The sequence below is a fragment of the Artibeus jamaicensis genome, unplaced genomic scaffold (assembly GCF_021234435.1).
Source record: "Artibeus jamaicensis isolate MK-2021 breed Jamaican fruit bat unplaced genomic scaffold, CSHL_Jam_final scaffold_833, whole genome shotgun sequence".
In the NCBI taxonomy this organism is placed as follows: domain Eukaryota; kingdom Metazoa; phylum Chordata; class Mammalia; order Chiroptera; family Phyllostomidae; genus Artibeus; species Artibeus jamaicensis.
In genome coordinates this window covers 5,907,558-5,926,225 of record NW_026522056.1, presented here as the reverse complement: position 1 = coordinate 5,926,225, position 18,668 = coordinate 5,907,558, and the positions used below count along the sequence as shown (strand labels likewise).

Here is an 18,668-nt window from a genome sequence, read left to right as displayed (position 1 = left end):
ACAGGCTTTTATCGGGCTTAATTTGTGCAGGAATAGAAGTACAGATCATTAATCATCAACAGGCGGTAAGGATCAAACAGTAGATAGCATACAAAGAACTACTAGGGCTTCTTCTGAGCCAGGATCTATCAGTTAAAGGCTACAAAACTTTGGGAAACAAACTCATTTCCTGCTTGGACCTTTATCTTTTAACTAAGAGCATTCTTAGCAAAGCAGGCTTCACAGGATTTTACATATCCTTTCTCATGCCTGATCACACAGGGAACCCGCCCTTTCCAGCACAGGGCTGCACCGCCCTCTGTCATTGTTTCAGGCTTAAGTCAGGCATAGGAGGCAGATAGCCAAGGAATTTTTGGAGACTTCTCTTGGGCTTAGGGGAGCCAGGCTTCATCAAAGCCAAGGGGTGAGGGTCCATCACCCCCTTTCTCCATAGCCCCCTAAATCCTTCCCTCGGGCCTCCACATGATCGTGCCTGTCTTAGGTCATTCCCCCCTTTGGGGAATCTTACCCGTCATTGGCTAACTGATCAAGCATTGGGGGCCAGTTATGAAAATAAGGAGCAGAAGTGACGCTCCTGCCAGGGAGATAAGTTTTGTCTCCTTAGTGGCTTATGGTCAGAAAGTCTCTCACTCAGCCTTAGCCATGGGGGAGTGGGGGGTGGGTTGCAGCTCCTGAAACCAGGCTGGATGTCAACAATGTATGATATCCAGTTTCTTCTTAATCTTGTTGAAGGTTAAACATGGACATGCATTCATTATTCAACTTTGTATCATTGAGAGGCATTGAGTAGATGGCAAGAAATGTCCAACTACTGAGGGCTCCGTGAAGGTTTGTTAAATGAATTGATAAATGATTGAGTTCTTGACTATGTGGTAAATTCCAAATAGATGTGACAACAGTTAGTGTAAGGATAAGTGGTCCAGTGTTTTTGGAGGAGTCATCAAACTTATAGCCAGACTTTGAGGTCCAAGAATGTGGTCAACTTTACCCTCAAGATTTATTATCAGATTATTTAGCTTGGGATAACAATATGACAAAGAGTATGTAGAACAGAGTGGGTGGGAGGGAGAGCTTGGTACTGGAGGCAAAAAAAAAAACCACAAAAAACCTCTTTTAAGAACAGGAAGAAGGGCTACTCTTTTTAAGAAGGACAGATTTTAGGGGAGATGATAAGATTGGGTTAGAAGTTTGAAGTCTGAAGAGTTGGTGAGAAATTCACCAGCAAACTCCAGAGGCACCAGCTAGATTTTAGTAGAGAGAACAGTTCCAACTTTAGGTAGACCTTGGAAGGTTACAGCAGCGAGGGATCTAGTACGTCAACCAACCCCTTGAACTCCTTGGGTTCACTAGTAGGACAGATGAGACACAGCAATGGTGGTGTGGTGGTGATGGTAACGATGGTGATGGCAGCTAACATTTCTTGAGAGGGCCAGACCGTGAGCTAAGTTTTTTACATACAGAACTGTATGTCACATTATGACAAGGTTATTTAGCGACTCAAGCCTCCTCTCATTAATCAGGCCTGATAACACCCTCCCCAGAATTTATGCTACAGAACCTTGAGGAAGAAGCCGGGTACTCCCGCCCTGGTGTAGCTCTAAAACGTGGAGACCCCTATTTAGAAAGCGCTCCCCTTATCAAAGCAGGAGTTACGGTGCACGCCCACAGCGAGGGGCAGGCAACCAGGGCCTAGGGGGTACAGCCCAACCTCTGTAGCACCTGGCCGCCTGGGGCAGCAGTCTCTCAATCACCGGGGGCGACTCTACAAGCCTGGGGCACGCCCACCCGCAGCAGAGGATGCGGCTCTGCCTCCCAGCCCCGCCCGACCCCAAGAAAGCCCCGCCCTACGAAACCCCGGCGCAATACGGTGTGGCGCGCACCGGCGTGAGGGTGAGGGGCGTGAGATTAGATGGAGAGGGTGGGGGTGGACGCGAGGGGTCACGTCAAAACAGCGTAGACAAAGGGCGGGCACGCGCACGTCCTTACGCACGCCTCGGCAGGCGGCGGCAGGCCAGGGCGGGAGGGACCAGTGCCGCAGGGATTTGGAATCTTGGATCTTCGAGGTTGGTGAGTATGACCCAGCCGGCTCCCTCCTGAAGGTCGCCGGCTTCAGGGGAGCCGACAGTGGAGCGTGGGATTCGGGGCAGGTGCCCCTCGAGGGGCCTGCGATCCCGGGATGCCGTCCCAGCCCGCCATCAGGAGACACCATTGACGCTTCCTGGGGTTGCCCTGCCGGTCGCAGCATTCCACCCCCTCAGTCGCAGTGGAACAGTCCGTGCCCCTTCCGAGGCCTCGGCGCAGGCAGCCTGGGCCCGGTGCATCGTGGTGCATCGTGGCTCCCTCCTTCCGGGCTCTCCCGCCTCCCCCGGCCCCTCGAGGTGGAGTCCTCGGTCAGGTCAGCGTGAATCCCCGGGGCCCCGCCGGGCTCCCTCCCCCAGCGCTGTGGAGTGCAGTTAGTGGGGCTGAAGGGGGCGTTAGACATCACGAGGACGTGCCATCGCCCACACTTTCTTTTCCTGTGTCCTTCGGCTTCCCAGGGATGTGTGTTCTCCCTTCTTGTTCTCAAAGGAGCCCCAGTTTTTCTTTTTTTACTCCCGGAATTCTTTGCCTTCCTGTTTTGACTTCACTCCCTGCTTGGCATCCTCCTACTAGAGGGTCTTGTTTATTTCCTCACTTTCCGTTCGACTTTCGCAGTTGAAAAGTTAGGGAACGTGGACCATCTGAAACATAATAGTTCTGTGCAAGTGTGTTCCATACGGTTGTATATATTAGTGCCTGCCACTGCCCATGCCCTCCGTGCCATGGATCTTCTCATTGATAACCTTGAGATCAGTTGAACAATTTCCTTTCTGGTTCCTTTTCCTTAATTTTGGCTGGATTTTGAGTAGCTTTGCTTAGTTTCATGACTTGTAGATTCTATCTCAACCCAAGGGAAATGGTGTGAAAAGAAATTATCCTTCTGCCAAAGACTGTAGAAATGAATCCTCTAATAATGCCAGTTTGGTATTCTTTTCTTACTTTAACAGATCTTTCCTGCTTAGTAGTATGGAGAATTTCAGATATATAACAGTAGATAGAATGAATAATGAATCAACAGGGTTACCATCATCCAGCCTCAACAGCTCACGGTGTGGCCAAGCCTGTCCCATCCATGTCCCCATCCATTCCCCTACATCTCTGGGATAAATCCTTGATGTCAAAAGTAGCTTGAGATTCATAATAAAAATCTTGCTATCAAATCAAATCGTAAAGTACTTTTATTGGGACACAGTCTACTATTATAAATCCTTCAGGTAAGAAACACAGCGTTGGAGGAGGACTAGAAAAGGGTATATAAAATAATCAAGCTGCTGGGGGCAGGTTAGAACAAAGTCTTTGAGATCTGGATGAGAACTTCCAGGTCATTTTGTCTAACTTTTTCACTTTTGGTGAGCCCTCAGGGTCCAGAGAGATTCAGTGACTTGGCCAGATCCACAGGAATAAGAAAGTGCACTGAGGCTGGGGAGACATCTTCCAACTCCGAGCTCACTTTTTCCACTGTACCATGCTGCTTGCCTTTAGGTTGTCTTCAGGAAAGAGAAATGTGTGGATGGGCTGTGACCGAAGGTTCTCACAGTGAAGGATCGGACAGGTAAATATGAAAAACTTTTCCACCAAATTCTGGAATACGGTAACTAGGGGCTATGCCTTAAGTTATTTCTTAAACTACATTTGGAGCAAATACCTAATCATAATTTTTTTGAAACATGGGAAAATTGTAACCCTAGAGCTAGAATACCAGACCAAGATAAGAATAAACTTTAAAAAGATTTAGATACCATTCACAACTGTTGAATAGTTGCGAAGGGAAACTGGAATGATTTGGAGTATGCCCCAGAGGTTTTGCTTTTGATAGCAAGGAGAACCAATGGCACTCTCCCAGAAATCTTTTTTTTTTTTTTTTTTTGCCGTTTATAGATCAGAATCCTGGGGTGGATCAGTGAAGGGTTAGGCTTTTTTTTTTCTTTTTAACAAAACCATGGTAGACATTTCTTAGCACACTTACGCTATTAAATTTATCTAAAGAAAGACAGGTAAATTCAACATTTGTTCTTGTGCCTCAGTTTACTTTTCTTACCCTTAATATGGGAATATTCAACCTCTAAGGAATGCTGCGACCAAGGGAATATTTGTATACAGAGCTCTTTTGAGTTCAGTTTATATAACGTGACATAATTGTTTATAAATTTTTTTCAGGGTGGACTTTTGTGAGTTGATGATCTAAGTAACAGTACTTATCACACACATCCAGTTTATGGCAGTAGCACTGAAATAGCAGCGTCTGGGTGTGTTGGGCAGTCATCACCCCTGAAGACAAAGGATGGGGGAAGGTTGTGTTTTGTGTTTATGGCGTTTATATGTTTTGTGTTTATGGAAAGAGTGCTGTGGTTAGTCTATCAGGATTCTAGCCTAATTTGCTGGTTTTTGCTAAAGAAAACCATTTCATCTATATGCACATCACAAATGGTTACCTGTTATTTAAAAAATCTCTTAACTTTCTGGAGATAGAAGCTGGAGATACAAGGTTGAACTGTACTGCAGAATTGTCTCTTCAAGTAAAAGAGCCTCATCGCGGTATGTCATGTACATCTTACTGTTTCGTTATGCTTAAGTGGAGGACTTGACCAAAGATCATCAATTCCGTGTCGCTATGTTACACAGTAATGCTTACTGTAGCATGATGAATGCTTTGTAAGAGCGCAGACTTTTAGAATTAGGAAAGTTACAAGTTATTGGAGTGTTTCCAAACTCCTTTAAGGTACTCTTCTGTTTTAAAACATGTACACGCATATATGTACATGCCATATAACCACGTGCCTGTCTCCATTTCCGGGGGCTCGTTTTAAATTCTGTCTCATATAATAGTTGTTAGTGTGTTTGGATTGTACCTTTTATTAAACTAAGCTCAAGATTACACTACTAGAATAATGCTTTTTAAAAAGTAGGAACATAATACATTTTTGTCAACTTTTTGAATGAAAAAACAAAAACCGATGAGGACACAATCAAGGGAAGCTGGATGACTCATAGACCAAACAGCAACAGCTGTGGCTCAAACCTAAGACAACTCCTGAGTTCCAGGTGGAAATCTCTTCCATTGCACCATTTCAGTCACACCTTGGAGACATGGGGAGGGAAAAAGGTATTATATGTGTATATATTTTTCTTACCAGTCGGAGGTATATTATTTTCAGGGTCTGTTTTAAAAGTTATTTGGCCAGTGCTAGACAGTAAAAATATAAGCCAAGCATAAAATAAAAGGCACTTTTAAAAAAGGTAAAAAGAAACAGGTGAAAACAGTTTTAAGAATACATAATACAATATACAGATATTTTTTTAAAATACATTTTATTGAACCCACATTATCCAGAATATCACTTCAATATGTATACATTATTAATGACTTCACAATCATTTTTTTCACCCTGTTGAAATCCAGGGTACCCTTTACAGCACATTTCAGTTCAGACTAGCCACATTTCAAGTGCTCAGTAATCACACGTGGTTGGTTAGTGGCTGCTGTGTTGGACAGCACAAGATCACTGTTAGCTGCACAGAGACATTGAGTGTTCTATGTTGCTGACATTCAGTTCTGAGGTTAGGGTTGTGGTTGTGGTCATTGGTTTTTTTCTTTCATGTTCTAGTGATTTTTTTTTTTTTGCACAATTAGTATTGTTTCAAGTTTGTGGTGAGTTGAACAAAGAAATCTGTTTTGTAAATTTTGTGCTTCAGTGACAAAATGCTCTCTCATCCTTTTTTTTGTGGGAGTAGTGTCCTTGTTATTTTGCATCTTAACCATTTCTCAGTACAGTTCAGTAGTATTGCTTTTTCATTTTTTTCATTTTTATTTTATCAATTATGCCATTACAGTTGTTCTATTCCCCCCCTTCATTCCCCTCCACCCTGCACCCCCCACCCCCACCATTCCCCTCTTTAGTTTATGACCATGCGTCTCAAGTTCTTTAGATTCTATATTTCCCATACTATTCTTGCCCTCCCCCTATCTATTTTCTACCTACCGTCTATGCTACTTATTTTCTGTACCTTCTCCCCCCTTCTCCTTCTCCCACTCCCCTGTTGCTAACCCTCCATGTGATCTTCATTTCTATGGTTCACTCCTGATCTAGCTGTCCTCTTAATTTGCTTTTGTTTTAGGTGTGGTTGTTAATAACTGTGAGTTTGCTGTCCTTTCACTGTTCATCTTTTTTATCTTCTTTTTCTTAGATAAGTCCCTTTAGCATTTCATATAATAAGGACTTGGTGATGATGAATTCCTTGAATTCGATCTTACCTGAGAAGCACTTTTTCTGTCCTTCCATTCTAAATGAAAGTTTTGCTGGATAGAGTAATCTTGGTTGTAGGTCTTTGGATTTCGTGACTTGGAATACCTCTTTCCAGCCCCTTCTTGTCTGTAAGGTCTCTTTTGAGAGATTAGCTGACAGTCTGATGGGAACTCCTTTGTAGGTGACTGTCCCCTTATCTCTTGCTGCTTCTAGGATCCTCTCCTTCATTTTAATCTTGGCTAATGTAATGATGATGTGCCTTGGTGTGTTTCTTCTTGGGTCCAACTTCTTTGGGACTCTCTGAGCTTCCTGGATTTCCTGGTAGTCTATTTCCTTTGCCAGATTGGGGAACTTCTCCTTTATTATATGTTCAAATAAGTTTTCCACTCGTGGCTGTTCCTTTCCCCCTTCTGGTACCCCTATAATTCGGATGTTGGAGCATTTAAAGATGTCCTGGAGGTTCCTAAGTCTCTCCTCATTTTTTTTTTAAGATTTTATTTATCTTTAGAGGGGAAAGGAAGGAGAGAGGGAGAGAAATATCAATGCATGGTTGCTTCTTGTGTGTCCCCTGCTGGGAACTGGCCTGCAACCCAGGCATGTACCCTGACTGGGAATCGAACCGTGGTTTGGTTCCCAGCCCTGCGCTCAATCCACTGAGCTACACAAGCCAGGGCTCTCCTCATTTTTTTGAATTCTTGTTTCTTCATATTTTCCTGTTTGGTCATTTTTTTCTTCCTTCTGGTCCACTCCTTTGATTTGAGTTCCAGTTTCCTTTCCATCACTATTGGTTTCCTGTGTTTTCCCTTCATTTCAATTAGTTTAGCCTTCATATGTTCCTCCAATTTGTGACTAAAATGAACCAGTTCTGTGAGCATCCTGATCACCAGTGTTTTGAACTGTGCATCTGAAAGTTTTGCTATTTCTTCGTTGCTTAGAGCTCTGGGGCTTTGAGATCTTCTTGAGCCATTTTTGGTCTGTTCGTACCCTTAAGTATGAGGAGCGGAGCCTTAGGAGCGGGGTGGGGCCACGAGGGCGAGGTCGCTGGGTTGTGACGCTATATGGGGGGCGGGGTCAGAGTGGGGAAATGGCGGCCCCCTCTGCTGCCTCCTGCTGCTGGGGCCCGCTGGGTCCCGACTCACTGCCCACTCCCTCGCCGGTCCATCTGCACCACCCTGCGCCCTCACCAGATCCCCAGGTCGTACGCTGGGTCACTCACTGGGTCGCTCACTGGGTCTGCCCTTTGCAACCCCACGCCTGGGATCCATGCACCTGAGTCTGTCTGACCGAGTTTTCCTGTGTTACCCCGCTCCGCCAGCTGCTGGTTTCACCCCTCTTACTGGTCAGGCTGAAGCATTCGTTGCTATCAGACTTCCGAAAAGTTCAGTTTTCTGTGTTCTGGTTGTGTTTTCTGTTGCTAATATTCTGTTGTCTCTAAACTTGGTTGTGTGAGAAAGCACGGCGTCTCCACCTATGCCTCCATCTTGGTGGAAGTCCCCTGCTTTTTCATTGTCCCTTGGGGACAATCCCTTGGTCCCCAATGGGTTGGTCATCCAATCCATTGGGGACCAAGGGATTGGATTAGTCCCCAATCCCTTATTGGGTCCCAATAAGACTGCTTAGTCATTGGGGAAAAAAGCTTGACTTTTAAAAAAATGGCTAGTAACAAAACTTAATTTTAAAAAGTCAAAAGATTTGAACAGTTCACCAAAGAAGATATGCAGATGGAAAAATTAGCATCTGAAAAGATGCCCAATATCACTGATCATTAAGGAAATGCAAATTAAAACTGTGAGATACCACCTCACATCCATTAGTATGTCTAAAATGAAAACACTGATTGTGTCTGGTGTTGGTGAAGTTGTAGAACTTTCATGCACTGCTAGTGAGAACACAAAATGGTACATCTAGTTTGGAAAGCAATTGGCAGTCTCAAAAATCTAAACATACACCTACCTTAGTCTCAATCATTCCACTCCTTGGTATTTACCCAAGGAAATGAAAGCATATGTTCATGCAAAGCATATGGCCTTGTATAGGCCTTGTAGATAGCAGCTTTATTTGTAACAGTCCCAAGCCGGAACAACCGAGATGTCCATCAGTAGGTGAATGGATAAGCATTGTGGTATATCCATGCAATAGAATACAGCTCAGCAATTAAAAGGAATGAACTATTGACACATGCAACAACTTGAGTGATTCTCAGAATAATTATGCTGAGTGAAATCAGGAAAAAAGAAAAGATTTTTAAAGAAAAAAAGGGCCAGGAAGTTGCTCTCAATTACATATATACAGTATCCAACTATAAAAGCAACAACTTTGAATTTCAGCTTTCAGAGCAGTGTTCAGGTTTGGTAATGAAGTGTCTTGGGTCTTACAGTGCCAGCAAATCGATTATTCTTTCTTAAACTGACAGCCCGGAATAATCAAAATATCCTCCATTCTTTGTTCCCTTTTTTTCTTTTCCAGCTTTTGAAGATTTATGTTGCTTTGGGGTGAACTTGGTACCATGTTAACTATTACCCAGTGCAACTCATCAAGTTAGACCTTTTTTTTTTTTTTTTTTAAGATTTTATTTATCCTTAGAGGGGAAGGGAAGGAGAGAAGGAGAGAAATATCAATGTATGGTTGCCTCTCGCGCATCCCCTGCTGGGGACTGGCCTGCAGCCCAGGCATGTGCCCTGACTGGGAATCGAACCATGATTCTTTGGTTCGCTGGCCCGTACTCAATCCACTGAGCTACACCAGCCAGGGCAAGTTAGGCCTTTCTAGGCAAGGGTTAGGTCAGAGTGACCTTAATTAAGATCACTACCCTGGACCATATTCCTGTTTTTTTCCTTACTGAGTTGAGTTATCCTTTAGCCTAATTTGTCCTGGCTTTGTCTTGAACTGTTTATTTTATTCAGGATTGATGTTGCCTATATGTGTATTCTTGGTTTTTCATCACTTCAGCTTTACTTTAATCTAGTAGATCCGAGTGCTGCCCTGTCTCCTTGGAAACACACTTTTTTTCCTAAGCAGCAGCAGCACATTCAAGATAATTTCTTATACTCCACTATAATACACTTGATGTTAAATATACCACCACACATATTTTCGTTGTGTTTGTGTACACATTTGTTTGTTAACCATCACTTCAGAATTGGTGCATTCACTGGGTCTGTGTCCTCACAGTACACTAGGAAAAATGGATGGCTGTCCTCTGAAGTATAATACACCCCAAAGTAAATTAGAGGTCAGCCTGGGCAGCAGATCTGAGTTCTAGTTCTGCCTCTGTTACTAGCGAACTCTTTAAATTGTTCCAGTTATTATTTTTTTAACACATCCTCCTTTTTTCTTTTTTTTTTTTTAAGATTTTATTTATTTATCTTTAGAAGGGAAGGGAAGGAGAGAGGGAGAGAAACATCAATGTATGGTTGCCTTTGGTGTGTCCCCTGCTGGGAACTGGCCTGCAGGGAACCAGCCTGCAACCCAGGCATGTGCCCTGACTGGGAATCGAACCGCGATTGTCTGGTTCTCAGGCCCGCGCTCAATCCACTGAGCTACACCAGCCTGTTCCAGTTATTTAACCCTTCCAAGGTTCAGTTATTTGAGTCATAAAAAAGAGGATGGATTAGATTCTTAATAGTTGACTAATAAAGTTGTAGTTTATTGCGTCCGTCTTTGTAGTGATTATTACTTAGAGCAACTTCTGTTTATTGAGTACTTTTGTCAAGCACTATACTGATCAGTTGATACACATTCTATTCAGTCTTCAGAGCAATACCACAGGATACATATTTCTGTTTTACCAATGAGAAAACCGAAGCATGGAAAGTTGATTTATTTTCCTGAGATCACACAGCTAGCAAGTAGTGGGGGCTGGTTTTGAATACAGTTTGCCTGATTCCCTGTATGTTGAGCCATCTTGCTTTAGTGCTTCCCTGACGTTTTGCTATTTTAAGTAAAGACGCACCCAAAAACCTTGGATTGGAAAGGAATTTTAAAACATCTAGCCTGACCACCGTAATGTATCCACCACCCTGCAGAATCTGTTATAGGTGAATATCTTCCTGAAGAGTCTATTCTTTTTTGACCATGTTATCTGAAAGTCTTTTTTTTTTTTAACAACTTCATCAAGATAAAATTCACGTACTATATAATACACCCATTTTAAGTATACAATTCAGGTTTTTATTATAGTCACAGATACATGTAACCATCACCACTGACAATTTGGAAATACTCTCATTAATTCAAAAAGAAACCTCATAGCTGTCCTCTCTTCTCTATTTCCCTACTGTCCCCAGCCCTGAGTGACCACTAATCTACCTTCTGTTTCCAGTTTACATCCATATTGTACAGTCACATAATATGTGATCTTTCTCGTGACTGGCTTCTTTCACTCAACATGATTTTTTAAAGTTTATCCATATTGTAGCAATTATTGATACTTTGTTCCTTTTTACAGCCAAATAATATTCCATTTGTCCATGTAAGAACATAAAAATCTACTCAAGCAAATTTCTTACGCTCCACTATTCCCCTCATTTTTATTAAAATTTATATGAGTCTAACAAAGGATACTTCTAGAAGCAAGACCTTAACAGACTGAGAAAAATGCTTCAGAGAATAACATTTTGCAGGGGTTTTTTTTATGCCTTTGAGATGAAAGAGGGTAGTAAAATAGATCACATGAAAGAAAGCAAGGCAAGGTTCAGATTACAGGATAGTTAAGAATGTGTTCGCACCCTGGCTGGGGTGGCTCAGTGGATTGAGTGCAGGCCTGCGAACCTAATGACTGCAGTTTGATTCCCAGTCAGGGCACATGCCTGGGTTCCAGGTCAGTTCCCAGCAGGGAACGCACGAGAGGCAACCATACATTGATATTTCTCTCCCTCTCTCCTTCCCTTTCCCTCTAAAGATAAATTAAAATTTAAAAAAAAAATGTGTTCTCTAGAATGAAAGGGTCATTTCAAAGATGTTTTAACTTAGATGCACAGAAACAATAGACAGGGCTTGCTTAAGTCAAAGATAAGCCTTTTACAAAAGGTGTATGCCAGTCCTGGCCAGGTGGCTCACTTAGTTGGATGGAGTCCTGAAACTGCAAAAAGTCAGTGTTCATGCTGCCTGTCACTACCAAAACTAGGAAGTAGAGACAAGGATTGAATCTTTATTGCCATTTTATTCAGATGCTGGTGATCTGAGAAGAAGGCAGGTTATGTACCCTAAAAACCACCTCAACATCTCACCTCACGGACATTTTCATAAGAAGAAAAGGGTAGATAAGGGGTTTGGAAAAAACGTTAATCAGATTAAGAGTGACAGTCCTGCAATGATGATTTTCCTAGAATTTCTTTATCTACTGATCAACCGGTTCTTTATCTGCGTCACTGGGCTAGAACACAGTGGCTTAGATACCATCTTGAAGGCTTTCAGGCCCCTCGGGTACAAAGGTTGAATTGCTTGTTGACTTTCTGGAGTCAAGTAGGTCATGCATTCCAGTTCCTGGAATAACAGCTTTCCACATGCATTAATCACTTAAGCCTGTCAACTACAACTAAAGTTAAAATCTTAAACTCTTGAGTTTCCCTATTAGTCCCATATACCAAAAGGTTGCAGGTTCAATTACCAGTCAAGGTACATACTTAGGCTGCTGGTCAAGACCTAGTTGCAGGAGGCAACTGATGCTTCTCACATCAGTGTTTCTCTCTCCCTCCCTCCCTCCCCCCTTCTCCTTTTTTCTCCCTCCCCCATCCCCATATCCTTGGGTGAGGATTAAAAAATAGTAAAGTGACGTCCTGGGGCATGACTACTCACCGTGACCGGCTCAGTGAGGACATGAGCAGATCACCTTTTGAGGTTACTTTCCATAGAACTTCTTGTTTTCATCCATACCTCCCTTGTATGGTTAAAGCATATTGTGTTCATTCACTTGATAGACATTTGGGTTGTGTCTACCTTTTGAAAGTTCTGAACAATGAAACATCGGCACAATTTTTTTGTGTGGACAGTTTTTTTTTTCTCCCTCTTAAACATATACCTAGGAGGGGAAGCTGTTGGGCCATATATGGTAACTATGTCTAACCATTTGAGGAGATACCAGACTTTTTCTAAGGTGGTTGTACCATCATACAGTGCCACCAGCAGTGTGAAGTTTAGGTTCTTTTTTTTAATTTTTAAAAAGATTTTATTTATCTTTAGAGGGGAAGGGAAGAAGAGAGGGAGAGAAATACCAATGTATGGTTGCTTCTCGTGCATCCCGTGCTGGGAACTGGCCTGCAACCCAGGCATGTACCCTGACTGGGAATAGAACTTCGATCCCTTAGTTCCCAGGCCCGCACTCAGTCCACTGAGCCATACCAGCTAGGGCTGAAAGTTAGATTTTTAATAAACTAAAATGTGCACTCCTGTAACTGCCTAACATAATACCAGTTCTCTTGCTTCAGGGTGCCCCAGGGAAATCAGCTTTTTCTAGACAGCCAGCTTGATCTGAGTGTGTTGTCATACTAGAGAGCTTCTACCAGTCCTGTGATGTAGTTAGATCTCCTCACCAGCTGTCTTACGAATGAACTTCATTTGCTTATGTTCTCTTTTTTTAAGTTAGAGGACTAGATACATTGTATTATTTAAGGGTTATTGTAATCAAAGATAGATAGTAAGTTGTTTTCTCAGTTTCCAGTTGTTTGCTGAGTTAACTGGTAACAACGCTTCACCCAGTAGTTTGCAACTCTTGCTATCCTTATAACCACCCATGTCTCTTAAAAACAAATTTAGGTCCTACCCCTAGAGACTGATTTACTTCATCTGGGCTGAGACGTAGGTGAGCCAAATGTGCGTCCTGGGTAGAGAATCAGTGCAACCAGTGGTGGCCATGGGAATGGTTCTGGCTGGGTCGTCCAAGGGCCCACGCTGCTCACATCCCTGCCATCTGGGCATCAGCATCTATTGTATTGACTTGGAATTACTGTGACAGCCCTGACTAGTGTGGCTCAGTGCATTGAACCTGAGAACCAAAGGGTCACTGGTTTGATACCCAGTCAGGACACGTGCCTGGGTTTTGGGCCAGGTACACGGTAGGGAGCATGCGAGAGGCAACCACACATTGATGTTTCTCTCCCTTCTTTTCCCTCCCTAAAAAGTCTTATTTTAAAAAATTACTGTGACGGTCTTAGTCTTTGCTGGAGCACTCACCCAGGTGCTGTCCTCAAGCATGAAACATTTTTCCTGATTTCTACAGAAGTCTTGTTTCTTTTCAGTGTGGTTTGGTGGTATTGGCTATGGCTGTTTGGTCTCCCTGTGGGGCCACGTGCAGTTCCTGAATGGGACCAGCACTGTCCAGCCGTTTTAGGAGATTACAAGTACCTTCAGGCAGGCAGAAGTTGAACCGGTCTCTTAGTAGTGTAATGTCATGGCTTCTTGGGAAATACCTTCAAATGCCCCTCCTTCCTGGTAGCAGGAGCTTAGAACAGTAATAGTAATAGTTAATAAGTTTTGAACATTTGCCTTGCTCTAGGCACTGTAAAAGTGCTTTCCTTCGTTATCTTGTAATCTTTTGAACATTACTTTTAGTAGGTATTGTTGAACAGAAGCTTAAAGAGATTAATTAAAGTCACACTGCTAGTTAAGTGATAAAGTCAGAATTCAAATGCTGTTGTGTTTTTTTTAATATTTTTTGAACCCTGAGACTATTACCTTTTCAAAATGATAAATATAATTTTAAAGATACCAAAAAGGTAAGTAGTGACCTCTCCCTTCCACTCCTAGAGATGGCTGCTGTAGTCAGTCACTTGTCTGTCTTTCCAGACACGTACCTCTGTGAATACATATGAACTGTACTCCCTCACGATTGCTATTTATTGTGGACATGGTTTCTGTATCTAAGTGGGAGATTGTTTCTTTTGCATATGTATACGTGTGTCTCGTTTTTTAGCAGATGAATAGTATTCCGTTGTATCCTCTGTTACTGGACATTAATGTTGCTTTTGGTATTACAAACAATGCTTCAGTCAGTGACCTTGCACAGATACCATTTTGCAAATGCTTCCATACAGGGTTTCTCATCCTCAGTACCATTGACATTTGAGGCTGGGTAATTCTATTTTTAAAAAGAAAATATTCATTCATTCATTTGTTTGTTTATTTTGGAGCGAGGGGAAGGGATGGAGAAGGAGGGAAACATCAATGTGAGCAGTTGCCTCTTGGATGCTCCCCAACTAGGGACCAAACCCATAAGCTGGGTATGACGCCCAACCAACTGAGTCACAACGGTGAGGGCAAGGGGCTGGGTAATTCTTTGTTGTAGGAGCTGGCCTGGACATGACAGGATGTTTGGCACACCCCCGCCCTCTGCCCTGCATACCAGTAGCACCCCTGTCCCAAGCTGTGACAACCAGAACTGTCTGCAGGCACTACCAAAGGTTCTGTGAGGAGCGGAAAAATCACTGTTCTAATTCATCTTTAGGATAAATTTTTACAAGTAGAATTGCTGCAATTAAGGTTATGTATGTGTGTTTAAAATTTTAATGGTGATTAAAATTCTTCCCTGTAAAGGTTGTACCATTTTACACTCTATCCAGCAGTAATTGATATTTTCTCATTTTTGTGTTTAAAATTTTAATGGTGATTTAAAATTCTTCCTTGTAAAGGTTGTACCATTTTACACTCTTAACCGGCAATAATTGATATTTTCTCATTTTTGCTGATACTGTTATTTATAAAGTATTTTTCCTGCCATCTTACAGGAGTTTTAATTCATATTTCTGTACTTTACAGCTAACCTTTTTATTGAACACTTAGTTCTTGCTAGGCACCTAGTATTTCTTGGCTTGTGTGTTTTGTGACATACTTTGAAATGATTTCCTCTCCATCTAACCCTCTTAAAGTTTGGTACCTAGAACTGAAGATAGTACTCCGGGTTTCTTCTGATCATAATGAAATGATAACCCACACCATTTATTGAGATGTTGTATGTGACAGTCTTCTTCGTATGCTTTAAAAAGATGCATTATCCTTGTGTAACCTAAGTATTTATTTGTGATAAAATGCCAGATCTTCCTCGTTTTGAGTTGGTGTGTAGCATCTCTCTGGACATAGTTTGGTAGTCGTGGTCTCTTGAAGTAGAATGTGTCACAGAAAGATAACTGAGAAGAAATATTTAGTTCTGCAGTTAGGAATCATAATTGTCCAGCCTTGTGATTTGGTCAGAATTGATTTAGACTCCCCAATTTAAATTTGTAAGTTCCCTCTGCAATTTACTTTCCCATGACTCTCTTCCTTGTTCATCATCATTGTATGAAATTATGACTTCATGCGTGCTTATGTGCTTAACACTTGTCTCTAGGCATGCTTATTTTTCACTAAGTATCTAACACCTAACTTAATGTGTGGTACCCAGTATGTGCCCAGTAAATAATCTGTTAAATGCACGAGTTGGTCCGTCTGAAAACTGAGGTACATTGGAAATTGGGTCCCTAAAAGCACAGAATCACCCAGAGGGTTGAAGACCTTAGCAGTGGGCCCTGTCACATCCCTAGAATAAAGCCATTTTCCCTCCTAAAAGGGTCAAAAGTAGCTGGTTCTTACGTTTTTCTCTGGACCGTTTGGGCTTTTGGGGAAACTTTGGTCCAAATGACTCATTGAGTTTGACTGGAAGCTACAGAAGAGAATGAATACATATTCCTTGGAGACATTGGTTAGTGTCTTCCTCTGCCTCATACTTAAGGAATCATACTTATATTTACTTGGGACAGAGTGATATTCTTTCCTAAATGAACGGTTATCTAGAAATTGTGGTGTGATTGGGTTCTGATATGAGCAACTTTCTGATATATTCAGAGATCAAAGCCTGTGGTAAGGGGGCTTTAAGGTAGGGTTATACCTTAAAGCTGCCTCTGTTTTCTCTACTCCTAAGAATTAATATGAGGATTGTTTAGTGTTGGCAAGATGACTCGTTTGGCTGGTTTTACTATTCTCTGTTCTGGTGTCTGGCACTGATAAGAAAGCAGGGTGGGGTGGGACAAAGGGAAGTTCACGACCTTTCTGAAGAGGAAGAGCAGCTGGATCATGGGTCAGCAAACTCTTTACTTTGTAGAGGATCAGATAGTAAATATTTTAGGCTTTGCAGGTCCTGATCTGTCACATATTCTTTGTTTTTACAAGTCTTTAAAAATGTAAAAACTATGCCTATGTCATGAGCCTTATAAAAACAGACTTGCTGAATTTGGCCCAGAGGTCATGATGGTTTGCCAACCTCTGAACTAGGTGAAGATATCAGTTGATTGCCTAAAAGTGTTTGCTTTAATGTTTTGGGAACATGAAGGCAGCATAATTGTAGAAATTCCCAGGTGATTGTAATCCAAAGAAACACTGGCATGAGAAGTCAAAGTGACCCTACTGTGAGTCACCTTGGGTCCATGGCACTGCGTAACTTCAGCCAGTGTGGCAGCAGCTGTCTAGAGGGACAGAGGGATCACGCTGCATCTTTCCCATGGGAGTGCTGGCCAAGGGTGCGTGGAACGGGAGAAGGGGGCTGAGCTGTGTGGCTTAAGAATTCAGCTGGAATTAGACAGGTTTAAGGAATACCATGACTCAGACAGCAAATTAAGTTGTCTCAGAAATACATCTAATTTCCTGAACCTCTGTTGGGATGCAGTTAGAAATCTGGCATGTATAATCAGTTTGGCTAGTTTAGAAAAATGAAAGCAGGTTTGTACCCTGGATTCTGAGAACACCACCACATGAGTCCTGATTCGCCGTGTGGTTTACATTCACAGGAAGTGCTGTAGAGCAGGACTAGCACGGAGGGAGTGTCCATGGGTTTCAGGGTAGTCCGGGAGATGGAGAGCACAGCGGGTGAAGAGCTGGGCTCTGAGACAGATACGCGTGTCCAAATTCCTGCTCCCCCGCTTGCCAGCTGTGTGATCCTGGGTAACTTCATCCTCTAAGCCTCAGTTGCCTCACCTATAAGTAGCAGTGATGTTGATAATTTCATCACGGGGGTGTTGTGAGAATTATGTGGGGATATATATAAAGTGCTTATTATATTAGCTCAATGTCCGTTATGTTGTTAGTATTTGGTGGTGGCAATAATAATGGTGATAATGAACATGGAAGATGTCAAGGATCAAATACAGGAAGTAGTATTTGTGACTTAATGCCACTGAACTATCAGGTCTTTTAATCATTCGATGTTTGGGAATATCGGGAGCAGGGATGGGTTAGGAGTCAGAGAACTGTGTGTCTACCTTGCTTGATTTCCTAGTGGTAAAACGGAAATAACGTATTGACAGCTTGTGACATTGCATGGGAAAGGGTTTTGAGTTCTGTAAAGCATTGCACAAATTTTAAGTGAAGTTAGTAACCTTTTCTTTATTCTTGACCTTCTTAATGTGTTGGAATAGAGCCAGAAGTTGATATGTGTGAGGCCAAAATGTTTGTCAGCGGGACTTGTTAGGATGCTCCCAAGTTCAGGACTTGCATTGGTAAATTGTGGTTAGGGATGAGTAATATAAAGCTGAAATCCTTTTGTAAGATATTTGAAATAGTGAAATTTTAAAAGGGAGTGACTATATTAAGTGAAAGAAGCCAATCTAAAAAGGCTGCATACTGTATGATTTCAGCTATATTCTGGGAAAGGCTAAACTATGGAGACAGTGAAAAGATTATCGATTACCAGGGAAGGGTGAATAATCAGAACACAGGACTTTTAGGGCAGTGAAAATATTCTGTATAGTACTATAATGATGGATACACATATCATTATACCTTTGTCCAAACCCATGGAATGTACACAAGGGGTGAAACATAATGTAAACTATGAATGTACTTCTCTGGTGGGAGATATTGATGATGGGGGAGACTGTTACATATGTGGGGGCAAGCACTTTTAAACAATTAACTAATCAACAAAGCAAACCATCAACAATCAACTAAAGCAAACAGTTTTAAGCAATCCGCTAATGTCTTCGCCTAGTTCAGGGGTTGGCGAACCATCGTGACCTCTGGGCCAAATCCAGCACTGGTCTGTTTTTATAAGGCTCATGACATGGGCATGGGAGTGCCTGTGTCACATTACATATGTATATTTTTATATATGTCTCATATATAAAATCATTATTTTACATTTTTAAAAATTTGGGAGAACTTGACATAAAATTCACCATTTTAAGGTGAAAAATTTAGTGGCATTTACTGTATTTACAGTGTTACACAGCCACCAACGCTACTACTTCCACAGCATTGTCACCACTCCAGAAGGAAACCCAAACGTATTAAGCAGTTGGCCCCCATTTTCCCCTCCCTCAGCTCCTTGCAACCAGGAAGGAGGCTATTCTGTGTCTAGATTTACCTGTTTTTGGATGTTTCATA

At 42.2% G+C, this 18,668-nt stretch overlaps 1 protein-coding gene across 4 annotated transcripts in view; it reads left to right on the top strand.

Moving 5' to 3' along the window:
* The first annotated feature begins 1,959 nt into the window (after nt 1-1,959).
* Nucleotides 1,960-18,668, top strand: part of GPAT4 (glycerol-3-phosphate acyltransferase 4) — a 36,466-nt gene continuing 19,757 nt past the window's right edge. For 3 of the 4 annotated variants that reach the window (XM_053659960.1, XM_053659959.1, XM_053659957.1), the window contains exons 1-2: nt 1,960-2,067; nt 3,562-3,631. The gene's annotated coding sequence lies outside the window, so the exon portion shown is untranslated. The other variant, XM_053659958.1, reaches the window with a different exon arrangement.